This window comes from Pelobates fuscus, chromosome 5, assembly GCF_036172605.1.
Source record: "Pelobates fuscus isolate aPelFus1 chromosome 5, aPelFus1.pri, whole genome shotgun sequence".
In the NCBI taxonomy this organism is placed as follows: Eukaryota; Metazoa; Chordata; class Amphibia; order Anura; family Pelobatidae; genus Pelobates; species Pelobates fuscus.
The window spans coordinates 387,405,838-387,424,047 of NC_086321.1; the positions used below are offsets into that span (position 1 = coordinate 387,405,838).

Genomic DNA, 18,210 nt, shown 5'->3' on the forward strand with positions numbered 1-18,210 from the left:
CGGCTAGGCCCTTTACTTCCAGCGAAGGAAATTAGCATACCAAAATATTTTGGAAAATGTTATCCTTTGAAGTTTGTGGGAACAGTTTGAGGAAGGCCATTTTCTATTCTAGCATCACTGTGTCCACTGCACAAAGCAAGGTCCATAAAGAAATGGTTGGATGAGTATCATGTGGTAGCACTTGACTGCCCCGCACAGAGCCCTAACTTCAATCCCGAGCAATTTGGGATGAACTGGAATGGAGATTGCAAGCCAGGCCTTCCCATCCTACATCAAGGCACAACCTCAGTAACCGTCTGTTGGATGAATGGGCAACAATTCCCACAGAAACAGTACAACATCTTGTGGAAAGCCTTCCCAGGAAAGTGGAAGCTAATATAGCTGCAAAGGTGGGAACAACTACATATTAGTCTCTATGTATTTCGAGTGTGATGTCATAAAAGTTCCTGTTGGTATAATGATCAGGTGCCCCAATACTTTTAAAGAAATAAGGTCCAAATGAATGGACCTAAGAGTTAGAGTAAAAAATCTGGCTAAGGGGCGTGGCCGACTGCCGAGGTGGACGGACGCATGGAGTGAGAGCTCCCGGTCCGAAACAGCCACAGCGTGACTTAAAGCAGCTTTTACCCCCGGCACACGAAGAGAAATTGACGAGGTATATCTCCCCTGCCTCACATGTCCCCAGCAAAGCAGACAAAGCTGACGGACTCGATCCGATCGGCAAAAAAAGACCGGTTGCGGCCGGCACAAGATGGCGGCGGCGAGGAGCTGGAGGCATTACAGGCCTCAAACCCTCACACAGAGCATGAGGAGCAGCGTTACACCGACACCCCAGTCACAGAGAAGAAGCTGTATGCAATGCTACAAGATTTCAGGCTTATTCTGCAGTCTGACTTGAAGAAAGCCACTAATGATATTAAAAAGGAAATTGCAGATCTGGGTGAAAGAACTAATAACCTGGAAACCCGCACTGATGACATATGTGCAGCACAAGATACGCTGGCAGACACTGTACAGTCTCTGGTGGAAGAACAGCAACTCCTGAAAAGGAAGATGGCGGACATGGAAGACCGCTCGCGTAGAAATAACATTCGCTTTCGCGGAATCTCAGAAGGTATCACAAGGGAACAACTACCTCACTACCTATTGTCTCTGTGCAAGTCCCTGATACCAGAAACAGCAGAACAGGACTGGCTGATGGACCGTGCCCACAGGCTACCGAAGCCGCAAAACCTGCGCCAAGATACGCCACGAGATGTGGTAGCACGTTTCCACTACTATAAAACCAAAGACTCTCTTCTACAAGCGGCGAGGAAAACATCCACGTTGCCTGAACCATATGCAGGAGTTCAATTATTTGCAGACCTGTCGGCTATGACTATGAGCAGGCGGAGGGAATTCATCAATGTAACGAAGACACTACGGAACAACGACATTCAATACCGGTGGGGATACCCGACAAAATTACTTATTTGGAGGAATGCCAAGACACACACCGTCAACGAACCGTAGGTGGGAATGCGCTTACTAAAGGAATGGGGCCTGTTCCCGCTACCACCACCACCACAAGACGCTTCGAATGCAGTATCTCACCACACAGGAAGAATTAAGACTCGGGGACATGCTCCAGCGAAGACATGCCGCTACCCCACGGCAAATATTGAACATTAAGAGACACTCTGGCCCATGGCTAACCTTCTGATATCTGACATGCTAACGTAACTGGTTGTGAGTATGTGTATATCTGTACCATGTTAGTGTATGCATAATGTCTGTTATACCCTAGAGCCAAGGTAACGGGATTTCATGGCGCGGAGCTAGCCCAACTCGCACCACCCATGTGGATAGGGTTCGGGGTAGACATACAGAAACAGGGGCCACACAGTTCCCATAAGGGATGCAGCACGAGGGGGGTACACGGTAGCCATGCCTCAGCGACAAGATATTAAAACACCTCATGTCAGCGCAATGTCTAGAAGGTGGCGGGACAGATGATTGGGAACTAATTGCCGCTATTATATACGTTTGAAATCTCAGACTGTTGAGGGTAAATACAAGTCTATAGGGAGTAAGGCTGTTTACACTCGGCCTAATTACCTAGGTACGACCCCAGGATGAGGAGTGCGAGGGGAAATGTTTGCCCGCTCGCACCTCACCCACGTAGAGCGCTAGTTATCTCAAGGGCGCTTTGTACATACTTTGGTTATTTTTTCTCCCCTTCCACACCCCTGTTTACTCTCTACTCCCTCCCTTCTCCTTGCCCTGGAATGGTCTCACACCACGTGTCGCAAGGCGCGAATGGCACTTCAATGCCCCGATACAGCATAGATTTACACCAGGATCATGGATGATTCTCTCACTGTATTTACATTGAACGTTAAAGGTCTCAACAGCCCTCATAAAAAGGAGGTTAGTGGTGCAAGAAATGACCAAGTCCAAGGCAGCTATTGTAAGCCTACAAGAGACGCACTTTTGTATTAATAAACCCCCAAAATGTTGTATCAAGTCATACCCCCAAGGTTACCACGCTATGTCCACTACTAAAGCCAAAGGTGTTGCCATCTATTTTCACAGAGATTGGGCCTTTACGCCGACCAATCAGTATGCTAGCAAGGACGGGAGAATATTGATACTAGTGGGCTCCCTGAACGGGCTATCAATGACTATAGCCTCAATTTACGCGCCCAATGAAAGACAAAAATCCTTCCTTAACAAGGTGTTCAGAAAAATTGACAAGATTAAAGTAGGTCATACAATCGTATGCTGGGACTTTAATTGTGCCCCGGACCCAGACGTAGACGCTAAAAGAGAAGGTGGCAAGAGTCCGCAACAGCAATCAAAATCATTAGGCCTACACCTTAGGGACTTGCTGCATGTGCATGACTTTTATGACACTTGGAGAAGTCTTAACCCGAGTGGGAGGGATTACACATATTATTCCGCAGTCCATAGAACTTACACGAGAATAGATCTCTGCTTACTCGACACCAAAACACTGCCCTTTGCCACTAAAGCGTACATAGGACCGATCACATGGTCCGACCATGCCCCGCATGTAGTGACAATGCGCATCCCGTATCCTGCTAGGGGTACATGGCGCCTAAACGACAGCCTACTGGACATCCCAGCGCACCTCCGAAGACTACAGGCCCGGGTTGAGGATTATTTCACAGACCATACCCAGTGCTCGTCATCTGTTACTACACAATGGCTGGCCCATAAGGCGGTCATGAGGGGTGAATTGATCCAATTAGGGGCTAGAACAAAACGATTCCACAACACGGCTCTGCACAAAGCTGAGCAAGACTTGGCCATAGCAGAAACCATTCATAAAACAAACCCCACATTAGCAACGCACACACAACTGATGACACTTCGCGCAACACTAAATAGCCTCAACCTCGCAACCACAGAAAGGTACCTGAGGTCTTTGAAACAATCATACTATGCCATGGGCAACAAAGCTGGAAAACTGTTGGCCAGCAAAGCGAAACAAACAAAACTGCAATCCAAAATCCCGTACATAACCTCCGCTACAGGGGATAAACTATATAACCCTCAGGACATAGTAAACGAACTAGCAAACTACTATGCATCACTTTACCAACTAGACAGAGACCCCGCCACACATCAGCCGACAGAGGACGAGATAGGCCATTTCCTGGACAGAGCTCCCCTAGATAGTTTGACACATACACAATGCGACCAACTGGAGAGCCCCTTCACGGAGGACGAAGTAGAAACTGCAATTAGATCCCTGCCCAAACACAAAGCTCCAGGACCGGACGGGATGTCAAATTATTACTATATCAAATTGGCCAAACAATTAATCACACCTCTCACCAAACTGTTTAATCACATAAAAGTGACAGGAACCATGCCACCAGAAATGCTAGAAGCACATATAGTGACACTGCCCAAACCCAACAAACCCCCCCACACACTGCGCGAACTTGCGCCCAATTTCACTCTTGAATGCAGACACTAAACTGTATGCCAAACTCATTGCCTCCAGACTCAAACCAATCCTCCCAGACCTCGTTTCGGAGGAGCAGGCGGGATTTGTCCAGGGCCGGCAAGTAGGGGACAACACTAGGCATTTCCTGAACCTGATAGACTGGGCAAACACCTCACACCAGGCAAGACTCTTATTAGCGCTTGATGCCGAGAAGGCTTTTGACCAACTGCACTGGAGATATATGCTGCTTACTTTAACCAAAATGGGGTTCCCTCAGACATTCAGGTCCAGCATAATGGCACTTTACCAAAACCCTTCGGCAAAAGTGTTTAGCACAGGATTTATCTCTGAAAGACTGGCCATACGTAACGGCACTAGACAGGGCTGCCCCCTCTCCCCCCTAATCTTCATTCTATGCTTAGAACCACTGATTAGGATAGTGAAACAGGGCCCTACCATACAAGGGTTGAACACACCGGGGGCACCAAAAAATTAGCTCTGTTTGCCGATGACGTACTGTTATTTATCACAAACCCCGAGTCCTCCTTGCCTTCTCTCATGAGAACGTTAGCAGGTTATGGGAAAATATCATACTACAAAAACAATATCACCAAAACGCAAGCCTTGCCAATAAATTTACCGAAAAATGTGTTGGGAAATTTAAAACCGCAACACCCCTTTGACTGGCGCACAAGCTCTCTACAATACCTAGGTGTCAAACTGACCAAATCCCTTCAGACAGTGACCAATGAGAACCACTATCCTATGATAAACAAGATTAAGAACACCCTTGAAAACTGGGAAGGCTTGAATACCTCCTGGCTGGGCCGTATCAACCTTATCAAAATGATGACACTGCCACACATTCTGTACCTTTTCAGAACCCTGCCCATATCCCTCCCGAACTCACTGCTTAAACTATTCCAAAGCACGGTAAATGCACACATCTGGAAGAGGAAACCTCCAAGGGTAGCTAAAGGGTGCCTGGGACTCCCTTACGTTAAGGGTGGACTGGGCATGCCTGACATCAATGCATATTACAAAGCTTCCTTCTTAGCGCAGGGAATAAGACTTCTCAGGAACCACAACCCCTCACGCACTCCACTATGGCTATCATTAGAGAATGCATGTCTTGAAACGCATGACACTGCCCATTATTTGTGGACATGTGCCGTACCTCAAACATCTACAGGCCCGAAGATACGTTGCTCGGTTACCATGCTTAAGGCGCCAATCACAGCGTTAGCAGCCTATTCCCCGGGTCTACAAATAGGTAAATGGCTAAGCAAAGGAGCGAGACTGGTGGAGGACTTAATGTCTGGTGACGAAGTAAAACAATTTGCTGACTTACAAAGTGAGTTGGGATTAGACACTAGGGATCTGTTTCTATACCTAAGAATTAAAAATATAATACTTACTCGTAACAAGCAAACAGTCGTTAGAAATAAAACGCCAACACTCCAGCCGAATCACCTATGATTAGGCTAGCGAAACCGCTATCCATATGTTATAATGCAATCATCGCAAGTAATACACCAGACAAATTACAGTATATGTCGAAATGGATCTAGGTCGCCAAATCTCTCAAGAGGAGTGGCAGTCTGCTATGAGGCACACTAAACAGGCATCGAGTAGTCTCTCGCTGTGGGAGGCCTACAGCAAGATAACTATGAGGTGGTATCTGGTGCCACAGAGGTTAGCGACTATGTACTCAGGTGTAGCGAACCTATGCTGGAGATGTGAGTCGGATACTGGTACCATGCTCCATATATTCTGGGCATGTCCCCTGTTAAATAACTTTTGGAAACATGTCCAAACCCTGATTTCACGTAGGACTAACACATGCATTCCTCTGCAACCAGATAAGTACCTACTGCACGTTATACAAAATATAGATATACATCCCCACAAAAAAGTAATCCTAAACATCTTGACGGTGACCAAAGTAGCTCTAGCAGGTAACTGGAGGAGCAAGCAAGTTCCTCAAATTTAAACTATTATCAACAAAATGAATGTAATTAGTGCATATGAGAAAATGTCAAGCAAGATGAGAGGTTGCCTAGATAAATATGCCCGGGAATGGGAATGTTGGGCTATTACGTAGGGACGAAAATAAACAAATCTTAAACTGGACCACTACAAGCTACAGACAGACTACTGACTAGGTCAAAACAGTAAACATTACCATAATAGCAAGAGCATGGAAAACAACACAGACACCCACTAGAGAAGCACTGATATCACCGACATCTCTCAACTGGAAATATGAATTGATGGCAGACAAATACATAGGGCACAGGAAGCACACTAACCAGGCCGGAGAAAAGTGGAGAGCATATCTCGTCGAACTTAAAGGGCGACAGGAGGAGGAGAGACAGACACAAAACTGAAAGGGGGGAAGGCAGGTAGACTGGGAAACATTCGGAGGTTACAAAACACCGGGTAAACACTCCAGACTTAGATTGCCATACACACCTAGCCAACTAGGGGACCATGGGAGTCCGAGCAAACATAAAACTAAAGGAGCAATACTACACAGAATATAATACAAGAATGTAATGAAGCATGGTATGACACAATGTAATTGTATGTGACCCCAATGATGTAACCAATTGTCCTGCATAACCCCATCTTTTATTCTGTATCCCGGCGCGCAGGAGCCAAACACTGAATATTGTGAAACACAAATAAAACCAAAATTCAAATTGAAAAAAAAAAAAAACAGTAAACATTGAAAGTTAAGGTTCAAGGAAATGTAAAGTTAGGTTGATGAGATGTCAATGTTGTTAATCGGTGGAGCGAATCCAGGGAACCACCCTTCCCCCATCCCCTCTCTTTTCTGTACCCCATCCCCCTCCCAGTTAGAAAATTTAACAAACAACGTTTAATACTATATGCATCACATTAATTGCCGCCTGTCACCGCATTGCCTTTCTGTTTAGGCGCAAGGGAAAAACCGAAGACATATATAAATGATGTTTGCAAAGATGTAATGTAAATCGCTTACAGTAAAATGTGTTGCAAATAATGCTCAATAAAAACGATAAATGAGAAAAAAAAATCTGGCTAAAGGAAAAAACCTCTCGACTGAATAAAGGACTCCACTAAAGTGTCCCTATAGATGCAATAGGATTGAAGGAAATATCAGATAAAATCTAATATATATTCAGGAGTGGTATACCTTTAAATAGAAACAAATACTGAGCAAGATTAGACGATATATGACTTAAAAGTCTAATACATATTCTGAAGTGATATACCTTTAAATATATTCATAGTGTTGTTTATGGTAATTTACACAAAATAAATAAATTCCCCTTTAATTCCCAGTCTCTATACACTCTCCAGTTCATTGGTAGACTCTTTTCGGGTGGACCGGGTCCCAGGTGTGACGAAGTGCCCTTCGCCACTTGTGCCTCGAGGGGACTACTGGCCAGCCTCCTGCCTTCCGACTCTGGCCTGTGCTGATAGCTGTATTTTACCCTGCAGGAAGGTTTATTTGTGTATTTCTGCTGGGGCGTTCGGGACTTTCAGTATGAGTAGTGCCACCCCAGATAGCTATGCCATGGAGCCAATTCGTGTAATGAAAGACTATGGAAAAGACTTTGGCTCCATGGCGATTGAACTGTATGTAGGTGATCTGAGCACCATTCGGTAATAATGTGCGCGCAGATCTAAGCTATCTGGGGATATGTTGCATTTATATGTAGTAATTTTATGTCTTTTTGTAACCATGTGGTTAATGGAGTCTTGCCTCTGTCCTGGGAGATAATTTGATTACTTCCCAATTATCTCGTGGACAGAGAGGAGGGATTGTGATGTCACTGTGGGAGTGTTTTGTTTGGATTGTCTGTGATTGGCTAACATCCAATATGTGTCCCATTGTTCCATCAGGTCCCCTAGGGGAGTGTCCACCTGGTGGACACTGGCATAAATACCGGGCAGGTAGCCCTCAATAAACCAGACCTACTTGCACCTTTCTTGAAGCCTTGGCTCATGCTTGGGGGAAGGGATACCCGCACTCTGGGGATTGCTATAATCACTTACTCCCCAGAGTAAGCTCTTGTAAGCGCAAGATTTGTTCCTGCTACGCTCTCTGGATTTAGGAGAGGTCTACCCACTGGAAGCTGGATCCTGGCCTTGGGTCCAGGGTGGGTGAAAGACGGTGAGACCCCGGCGCAGCTGCATCGCTGGAAGGTTTTCAGCAGTTCCCAGCACTAGTCTCAAAGTCATCATTGCAGAACCTCCAGACACCTTAACACCCAAAACACATTAATCTAAAGCGGAGCCCAAATTACTTAAAACTGTTCAAACATAAAAAAATATATATATTTTTTTTTTTTAAAAGTGTAAGAATAAAGAAAGAAAATGACAAACTTTTAAATGGGTACAACAAATAAACATATTTTCAGATCCACAGACTGCACCAGTCCCATCCGTAGCTCTGTAAGCGGTCACCCAACGGATTGAGATAGCAGCTACAACCCAAGATCCCTGATGCAGTAAGCGAGCAATGGTCTCTTAAGTGTGTCATCACGTCAACATATTGTGATGCCAAGGGAAGAAGAGGTCCCTGGTGCCAGCCCAGGTCCATTCTACCTGCATCAGCCAGTCTTGTTAAGGAATAAACTTGTCAAGGCTGAGGTACCTGCTGCCTTTGTCACTTCACTGAGCATCCTCAGAGTTCCACCATCTGATCGCTTACTGATGGCTTTTTAAAATTCTGAATCGCTCTCGAGGTGTCTGGACTGTATAAGAATGGAAGGGGAATTTTTCATGACATTCAAAAGAAATTGTAAGCATTTCCTCTTAAATCTTTCCATGTTTAGATGTCGGAAAATCTTTCCATTTATCTTTAAACAAGTAAAAATTAATGAATCCAGATTAAGAGATATGAAGGGGGGGAAAAAAAACATTTGTATCCACGTCCTCTACCAAACAGACTAAAATTAAACAGAATAGCACAGATCTGAACAAAAGCCAGCAATACAGGGAGATTTACTAAAATCGAGTCTAAATGCTGAATGGAAAAGTATTTACACACATAATTATATATATATATATATGTATATATATATATATATATATATATATATATATATATATATATATATACATACACACACATACACACATACACACACACACACACGCGCAAAAATGTCAGCACCCAGGGATTTCTATTAATCTTTATTTGTAATCCAAAGAAACGAAATTTACATCGTGAAGTCGCTGTTTCAGTTCATCTAGCGAACTTTCGTCAGGACATATCCTGAAAAAGAGGACCCACCTATTGAAAGAGTATAAAAAAGGGAAAGGTGGGTTTCCAAAAAAGGTAGACAAAACATCAGGAGGAAGCTGGGAGGAGGGAGTAGATATAGGGCGGCAACAATCCCCTCCCACAACTCCAGGAACCCTGCCTTATATTTGTGTTCGGATCAACTGCTGAGGCATACACCAAGGATTGAATGATACCAGTGGTAGCAAGTTGGTTCTGGTGTGCCAAACCCAACGAATGGGGTAGGCTCATGGAGAGCTGTGAGAGGGAGGCAGGCGGCTGACAGAGGGAGTGGGGCGGCCAGCTCATTTATTGCTGAGTGAAGGTGAGGGGTGGTTGGCCCATGGAGAGCTGAGGGAGGAGGGCGACTGAGGGGGCGGCAGGGTAATGAAGAGCAGAGGGAGGCAAGAGGACGGTGTGGCGAAAGTAACTTTGCCACTGGTTTTTGGAGGGGCCTGTTTGCCAGCCTCCTGCCCTGCGACTATGGCCCTGGGATGTATTGCCCTTTAAGAACTGTATTTGGGCATTATGGACTTATGTTTTACTGTTTCTGGCCCTTTAACTGTTTTGTACTTCGATATGGCACTTCGGATACAGCCGAAGTAGTCGAAGTGGCCACCATTAGACAGTCGAACACGTGGCGGTGGCCATTTTAATACAGTTGAACGCGGTCAGCGGTGTGTGCCGTCAAATCCCTGGAACGGAAATCGGCCACACATTTGAACGAACACCGCTGAACTGTACCTTCCCCTACCCTTCGACACTGCGGCTGGAAACTAAGTCCCGTTCGAAGATTCGAACACACGTGCGAACAGGACTTTGTAATTTTGGGGGTAAAATAGACCTCCAGTAGACAATTTAACACCACGGAAATGCAACCCCGGTTTCACTTCGACAGATGTGCGTTCGACTATTTGAACGCCGCCTTTGGATGGGACTTTGTTATTTTCAGGGCAGAAATAGACCGACCGCACAGCTTGAATCTGTGGAACTGTTTTGGGCATGCAAAAAGGCGTGCGGTCTGTCCAAAGAGACTTTTTCAATATCTCTGGAACCACTGAACCGATTTGTACGAATTTTTGATATGTTTGTCCCCAAGTTGTGTGGTTTATCAAAATAAAAGTTTTATTCATGTGTGATACAAAACCATAAAGTTATAAAAATGTATAAGTTTTAGCTTGGAGATAATTGAGGAGATACAGTAAGAAACTCAATTATCTCCCAAGCAGAGGGGAGGGAATATGTGTGATGTAACCGTTGTCTGGTTGGTGAATGCCTAATTGCCTGTGGGCGTCTCCCTTGCAGGGGAGCACTGCATAAAAGCAGAGTACCTGCCATGAAACATCAGTTCTTCTTCACCCTCAATCTAGAGTCCTGTCTCTTATTGGAGGAATTGCTATATCACTACAAGAGATTGCTATGCTCTGCATGCTACCTTGGATAATCACTTCTAAGCTCTTGTAAGAGCTTGTTCCTGCTTCCCTCTCTTGGAAGAGAGGTTCACCCACTGGAACCTGGAGCCTTGTCAGAGGTCCAGGGTGGAAAGGAGACGGCGAGACCCTAACCAAGCTGCAGCGGTTCGTGTGGTCTGCGGTGGTTGTGGTGTCTGTAGAGCGCTTGGAGCCCTCTGTAAGCGCTAGGAGCATCCTTCAACGGAGGTACCCAGTCGGGGTACCAGGTGATCCGTTACAGACGGATGACTTAATGCCTCGGAAAGGGTGCTGTAATCTCCCTGCTCTGCTCCTTCGCGCAACTTGAAGTGATGCCAGGAGCAGAGTTATGACTTCACTCCGGCCCCCGGCTCACTAAACCGTGTGCGAGAGGGAGCCGAATAGGGAGATGACAGCCGTCCCACTGGACCCCAGGGAAAGCCTATCCACTCTAGCTTTTCAGAAGTAAGGAGGCTGGGTGGATTTAAATAAAGTAAATACGTGTGTATCTTCCCTCCAATCACATGGGAAAGGTGTTTTTACTCACCTTTCCTCCCCCCGCCGTGCTGATGACAATCCATGGCTGAGATTATAAATCTTTCTAGTAGAGACTCAACTGTGCTGGGGCCATAAATGCTGCTTTCCTAAGAGATGTAATACAGCTAATTGAGAACAGGGTGTGGGTAGGGAGGCATGCAATAGGCCGGCACGCCTGCCGCTGGTTAGCGAAAGGACAAAAAACTTCCCTGGCTGCCTGAGTAATTGTTAGTGCCCGAGTATCTGTTAGTTTCTGAGTGAAAGTCAGGGAGGTGTTTCTGCCATTAATTATAAAAGTACCAATTTCTATTTAAATCAACACTTTTATAATAGGTCACAAATATGGAAGACTCCAGAGTCAGCAAGTTGCTGTGCTGTGTGTGTGGAATGGTCCTTTAAGGTCATTCAAACAATATAGGTGAGAATATGGCGTTGCTAATATTGTGATGGTGGCAACAAAGTAAGAGTCAGGCAGTGTACTGGGTCACGAGAAGGAAGGATGGATCTACAGTCCCAGCAAACATTTCAAGCCAAGAGGTTATGGCTTCTGGAAAGTTTACCGACCGCGCCAAACTTGTTTTGAGTTATTTGTACGCACGCCCTGACCAGTTGGGGACGAGTCGGAGCCAAACACTGCCCTTTGGCATAGGATTTTCTCATCCACCCACCAAGCACAGATTATAGCCTTCCCATTCACAATAAGCGGGAGCAAATAAATCCACATATTGCTTGACCCAGGGTTAAAATTCCCTTTACTCATCCCAGAAAAGGAAAAATAATAAATTATTAATTATAGATAGGAAACAGGAACTGATCGCAGAGTGTAGGATCATAACAGAATCAGATCCAATTCTACAGCGGTTGCGTTAAATACCGTATATACTCGAGTATACACATTTTTTTGTGCTGAAAAAGCCCCACTCTGCTTATACTCGAGTCACTGTCTGTATTATGGCAACTTACATTGCCATAATACAGACCAGGACCGCCAGGCTCATTACAAGCCCGGCGGTCCTGTTTGGGGCCGGCAGCAAGCTGTTACTTACCTTTACAGCAGCTCCGGTCACCTCCGTTCAGCTCTCACAGTGTAAATCTCGCGAGACCCGCGGCCATCAGAGCATTGCCACGTGTTACCATGGCAACGCTCCGCGCGGCACGCAGACCACGAGACTTATACTGGGAGCTGAACGGAGCTGCTGTAAAGGGAAGTAACAGCTTGCAGGTGGCCCCCCTCCTGCACAGCCCATGCCACTGGACCACCAGGGAATCATATAGCCCCCCTCCCTGACCAGGCAACAAGCAGGGAGAGGGGACTAAAATAAATATTACAATTAAAAAATATATATTAAAAATAATAAAAATGCCCTCCCCCCCACTCAATTTACACACACTACATGAACACACACAGTGTGTATATAATGCAGAGAGTGTGTTTGTATGAGAGAGTGTGTGTGTGTGTGTGTGTGTGTATGAGTGTGTGTATATAATGCAGAGTGTGTGCGCGCGCATTATATATACACACACACTCTGCATTATATATACACACACACTCTGCATTATATATACACACACACATACTGTAAATAAATATTCAATCAATGTAATTTTATTGGGATCTAATTTTATTTAGAAATTTACCAGTAGCTGCTACATTTCCCACCCTAGTCTTATACTCAAGTCAATACGTTTTCCCATTTTTGGGGGGTAAAATTAGGGGCCTCGGCTTATATTCGGGTCGACTTATACTCGAGTATATACGGTAGTTCATCCTGGCAACAGGGAAATCTTACTGTTAAAGGAACACACCTCCCAACTATAGATGGAAAGGCATCATGGAACATTGAGTTCCTGAGTAACCGGAGACCACCTGTGGAACAAACCCTGCAAGGCATTTGACATTGCTCTCCTCTTGTATACCTCATTTTTTTTTAATCTTTTTAATAATACAGAGAGCACTAGATTCTGTTTATATTTGCATTTTTATATACTGATGACTTCTGACGGCTACGCTGTGGAGCACTGAAAAAAGATATTTCCACTACTACTGAAGACGCCTCCCAACATACTACCGAGACCACCAATATATCCATAGACTGGGATTGTACCGTACAGGCACATATAGCTGGTGCCAAACATAGGCTCCAGAAAATTGTAAGTGCATTTAGTTTTACCTGTAATCCCCAGTTACCTAAATACTACACTATATACCACTTTCTCCTCTTCTTCCCTATATTGGTTCATCTCTATCTGGATTTGATGATATTGCTGAAGGCGTTGCAATATTTTAGAAGTTTTTGTACTTAAAGGAACACTACAGCGTTGGGAAAAGAAATGTATACTTTTAACACTATAGTTCCCTGGTGGCCGTGAGACTGCTTTGCTCAATAGTTTGGGCTTTACTTAGTAAACCAGGAATCAGCCCATTATATCACACCCTGGGGGGTGTCCCCCATTATATCACACCCTGGGGGGTGTCCCCCATTATATCACACCCTGGGGGGTGTCCCCCATTATATCACACCCTGGGGGGTGTCCCCCATTATATCACACCCTGGGGGGTGTCCCCCATTATATCACACCCTGGGGGGTGTCCCCCATTATATCACACCCTGGGGGGTGTCCCCCATTATATCACACCCTGGGGGGTGTCCCCCATTATATCACACCCTGGGGGGTGTCCTCCATTATATCACACCCTGGGGGGTGTCCCCCATTATATCACACCCTGGGGGGTGTCCCCCATTATATCACACCCTGGGGGGTGTCCCCCATTATATCACACCCTGGGGGGTGTCCCCCATTATATCACACCCTGGGGGGTGTCCCCCATTATATCACACCCTGGGGGGTGTCCCCCATTATATCACACCCTGGGGGGTGTCCCCCATTATATCACACCCTGGGGGGTGTCCCCCATTATATCACACCCTGGGGGGTGTCCTCCATTATATCACACCCTGGGGGGTGTCCCCCATTATATCACACCCTGGGGGGTGTCCCCCATTATATTATACCCTGCACACTGGGGGTGTCCCCATTATATTACACCCTGGGGGTGTCCCCCATTATATTACACCCTGGGGGTGTCCCCCATTATATTACACCCTGGGGGTGTCCCCCATTATATTACACCCTGGGGGTGTCCCCCATTATATTACACCCTGGGGGTGTCCCCCATTATATTACACCCTGGGGGTGTCCCCATTATATTACACCCTGGGGGTGTCCCCATTATATTACACCCTGGGGGTGTCCCCATTATATTACACACTGGGGGTGTCCCCATTATATTACACACTGGGGGGGTTATAATGAGAGCACACTGCCCTTGCTGGACTCTGTAAAAGCTTTCCATTAAGCAATATTTAACCCTTACATTGCAGCCATTGCAGCTTGTCATTTAACCCCTTCCCTCCCAGGACCCCCCACAGACCTGTGTGACTCTCAGTACAGCCAGCCTGGAGCACTTCCTGCTTTCCCTGTACACGTGTCTCCGAAACAACCGCAGCCCCGCCCGCTGCACAGCGATTGGCTGGTGCCCTATTTGTCCTGCCCACCCTCGATATTGATTGGCCATTAGAGCTGCTACTCACCAATTGTTTCTCTGTTTGTCTGTCCTGCTAAATATTGTAATGACAGGCGGGACGCTGAATGAAGAAAATAGTGATAATATATTTATTTTGTTTCTCTTACTGTCACTGTCACTTACCTTTCCCCAATCTCTTCCTCTTCTCTCCCTCTCTCAGGATCTGTTCTCCGTTCCCTCCTGTCTGCTCTAGTTTTCTTTAAGACAAAGTAGGGACTATTTATCTTCTGGAGGTTTCCTACGCCGTGACCATCTCTGACCGGCGGAGGAGCAAAGTGTGCTTCGTTACCAGGGGTCAGAGAAATTTTCCCACAATTCTCACCTTTCCTCCCTGTTCCCGCGATGCTTCATTTCACTTTTCCCGAACTTCCTGTCACTTAGACAGAACGCCCGCGAAACTGCCGAATTGCATCCTAACAAAATGAGAACAGTTACTCCATTCGTGTTAGAACACAATCCGGGACTTTGTTCGGATCGCAATTTCAGTCGAATGAATGAAACTCTGATCCTATTCGTGACGCGGCTGCATCTTGCTTAGTAGATAGCTCCCTAATTCCCACGGTATTAGGAGCCATCCAAAAGGCTGAAAGACCTAAATTGGTCTTTCAGACAAATTTACTAATACTAAGTAAAGATTACTTAGTATTAGTCAATTCTGCCCCTACTCACTATGCCGCGAGTTGGGGCATGTCTATTAAACAGTGAGCAACCTAGTACCCCTCGTGCCGCGCGAGTGGGGGCTATTAAACTGAAGGGGGGGATGTAGAGCCCCCACCCCTGAGCGGCGGATGGTGGCCCTAAATAATAATGTAGGGGTATCAATTGTCCTCTCCCCCCGGCCCCCACCCGTGAGCGGCGGGGGACCCCTAGTCACCTTGGCGGGGAGGCATTTTCATTTAGGTCCCCCAACCGCTGCACAGGGGTGGGGGCCGAGGGTGAGGACAATAGGTCCCCCCCTTATTATTTATGGCCCCCACCTGCAACTCAGGGGTGGGGGCCGTAGGGGAGGACAATATGTCGTCCCCCTTATTATTATTTATGGCCCCCACCCGCCGGTCATGGGTGGGTGCCAGCGGGGAGGTCCACAGGTGTCCCCTGCCCTCATTGTCATTTAGAGAATGTCCCCCCCCCCCCTTATTGTTATTTATGGCCCCAACCCGCCGCTCAGGGGTGAGGACCAGGGGGAAGACAATAGGTCCCCCCCACATTCTCATTTAGGGACCCCATCCGCCGCTCAGGGGTGCGGGGTGGCTCTAGATCCCCCCCATCAGCTTAATAGCCCCCACTCGCGGGTTACGTGTGGAGGCTCAGGAGGAGGGTACTATGGTTTGGTTGTTTTTTTTTACTGTGGGCAGCCACAGGCTGCTCACTATTTAGTAGACATGCCCCTACTCGCGGCATAGCGAGGAGGGGCATTCGGGATATTTCAATCTCCCTTATGCTATTATGGGTGTCATATTGACCCCCATAGAGTGAGGGAGGACATGGGGAGGCTTAGGAAGTGGCGGGGAGCACTGCTCCCTGCCGCTTCTATTTTTACATTTTACAATATGGTAGCTCCCTCCTTGTAATAAAATGAACAAACAAACACCGATATTCATGTCACAGCGCTATCTAGTGTGGGCAGATAATGTGTCCCACAGGACCTTCATCTACCCACATGAAGATGGCAGCGCCCAGAACCAAAGTCCGGGCAAATAAAGTTTAAAAACTAGGTAATATGGGGGGCTTAGGGACATTTGGGGGTGACTAGGGGGTCAATTAGATGTAGTGGAGTCGGGAGGGGGTTTAAAAAAATGGGATTTTGGACATTTCCCAAAGTTTTTGTGGTTTTTCTTAATATTCTCTCTTAAGAGTCCTTATTTGAACAATGTAAGCTTATTATTAAACCAGGTCACATATACCACTGTGACTGTGGTAGTTCCGCCACTTCTCCTGCTCTGTTAACACCTTAAGCAGGTCTGTATCTACCATGAGTCAAGCAAGGCAAACAATGCCTTGTTTTATGGGGGCCCAAGAGCTTTTGGGGCCTCCTAGGGCAGGCAGCCAGTTGTTTCCTGGGCGGGCAGGCGGCAAGGGAGCACTTTCCCCTGAGCTCTCCTGCTCAGCTCCCTCGCGCTAACTGCCGGGAGCCCTAATATGATGTCAATCAGGCTCCCAGCATCATCTGTGGCTCGTGAAGGAGCCGAGCAGGGAGATCGCAGCTCCCTCGCTGACAACTAAGCGCGGCTGCTTGCCTGCACGTCCGCCCGCCTTCCTGCCCAGAAGGCCCACTGGACCCCAGGTGAAAAATCCACCCAGCTCTCCCAAAAGTAGGGAGGCTGGGTGGATTTAAATTTAAAAAAAAAAAAATGAGTGTGTGTGTGTCAGTGAATTTGAGTGAGTGTGTGTGTCAGTTAGTGTATATGTCAGTGAATGTGAATGAGTTTGTGTGTCAGTGAATTTGAGTGAGTGTGTGTGTCAGTGAATGTGTGTGTCAGTGATTGTGAGTGAGTGTGTCAGTGATTGTATATGTGACCAGTGCCGCCATCAGAGGGTGACAACCATGACGGTTGTCACAGGCCCGTTGGCCCTGGGGGCCTGGACTGCTCTGGCAGTCCTGGGCCCCACTTTCTTTCTCTGCACACATAGATAGCGAATATCGCTATCTATGTGTGCAGCCGCGGGCCCCCAGGCTCCCTGTTACCGCAGAGGGGGCCCAGGCAGCACACTGCTTCTCCTCTCTACTAATAACTCTCGCGAGACCTGGTTGCCATGGCAACGCTCCACGGGTCTCGCGAGAATTATTGGAAGAGAGGAGAGAAGAGGAGAAGCAGCGCGCCATCCTTTGCGGTAACTGGGAGCCGGGGGGCCCCCCATGCCACCGGACCACCAGGAATGGAATCTCCCCCCTCCCTAGACACAGGTAAGCAGGGAGGGGGGGGAGAAACATTTTATTAAATTTAATTTTTTTTAAAAACATTTATGTGAAAATGCGCCTTCCTCCCCCTCCCCCCCAGATTGCACATTTACACACACACACACACTACATACACTGCCACAACACACACACACTACATACACTAACACCACACACACTCTGCATACACTAACACAACACACACTGTATACACTAACCCAACACACACTCTGCATACACTGACACAACACATTCTGCATACACTGACACAACACACTCTGCATACACTGACACAACACACAATGTATACCCTAACACAACACACACTGTATACACTAACACAACACACACTCTGCATACACTAACACAACACACACTGCATACACTAACACACACTGCATACACTAATACAACACACACTCTGCATACACTAACACAACACACACTATATACACTAACACAACACACACTCTGCATATACTGACACAACACACTCTGCATACACTGACACAACACACTGCA

General features: G+C 46.6%; 1 protein-coding gene across 1 annotated transcript in view; it reads right to left on the reverse strand.

The window, feature by feature from the left end:
• SLC39A11 (solute carrier family 39 member 11) overlaps positions 1-14,687 on the reverse strand; it is a 308,809-nt gene extending 294,122 nt beyond the window's left edge. The window contains exon 1 of the mRNA XM_063456363.1: positions 14,637-14,687. The gene's annotated coding sequence lies outside the window, so the exon portion shown is untranslated. The remainder of the gene's footprint in view (positions 1-14,636) is intronic.
• Positions 14,688-18,210: the final 3,523 nt, after the last annotated feature.